We start from the raw sequence: 1,147 nt of genomic DNA, 5'->3' as shown, positions 1-1,147 counted from the left end.
TCCTGCCTCATTTTTGTGACTTCAGTGGGGTTCATAAGGAAAGAGGGGCAGCAGAATGTTATTCGTAGATGTTCCACTGGTCCCCTGGACTTGCCCTTTTCTGTCTGTCTTTATCTTGGCAAGTTCAGACATGAATGTTAAACTAGGCAAGTCCTCTGTCATAATTGAATACCCCTACAAATGGAAGCAGGAGAAGTGTACAACAAAGACATGTTCTTAAAGAAGTCCCCTATCCCTAAATCTCGATGGTAGAATAACTTGGCACAGATGCTTGTAGATCTCAGGCTTAAAAAGCTCTATAGGATCTTGACAGAATATTGTAGTCAGCTCCCACATCTTTTTTGTTGTTGTTGTTGTTTTGTTTTGTTTTTTGAGACAGGGTTTCTCTGTATAGCCCTGGCTGTCATGGAACTAACTCTGTAGACCAGGCTGGCCTCGAACTCAGAAATCCACCTGCCTCTGCCTCCTGAGTTGCTGGGATTAAAGGCGTGTGCCATCATGCCCGGCCTAGCTCCCATATCTTACTTGTGGCCCTGATAGATAAGTCTTGGGGTGTGGCATTCAATAAACCATCCCTATTTGAGACTGGTCTGAGTGGTTTGCACAGTGATTCCCAGACCCCAACATTGTAAAGGGCAAGGAAGCTACTTTTGCAGTTGAAGTTGACTGCAGAATCACAGTTAAGAAAGAGGAACATATAAAGATTCTGTGGCAACCCCTACACACCACCACAAAGAAAGTAACAGCCTAGAAAGAAAGCCATCAAAGAGAACCCTTAAATAGTGTGATAAGGATGCTGAAATGCAGGCTTCCATACTTGATGGCTTCTGATGGGGGTGTGGGTAGGACTTGGTTTTTCTTAAGGTACTGGCCACTGAGAGGTTGACCATACTCCTCTTGGGGTTCATGAATTGCCCCATAAGCCATACGAACACCGATCTCAGTCAGACAGGGATGGCTTATTGAATGCACACCCTAAAACTGATTGATCAGGGCCATAGCTCAGAATTCTGGGGCTGATTTAATAAATTAAACATTTCTGACTTATAAAGGAAAAAAAAACACATAAAAACTACAGTGAGATCATACGCAGGTGCAGGAAGGGCTACCCAGTGGTAGACTCTGACTCAAGCTATTTTATACATAA

Source organism: Mus musculus, chromosome 11 (genome assembly GCF_000001635.26).
Source record: "Mus musculus strain C57BL/6J chromosome 11, GRCm38.p6 C57BL/6J".
In the NCBI taxonomy this organism is placed as follows: domain Eukaryota; kingdom Metazoa; phylum Chordata; class Mammalia; order Rodentia; family Muridae; genus Mus; species Mus musculus.
Note: the sequence above shows the minus strand (reverse complement) of the source record.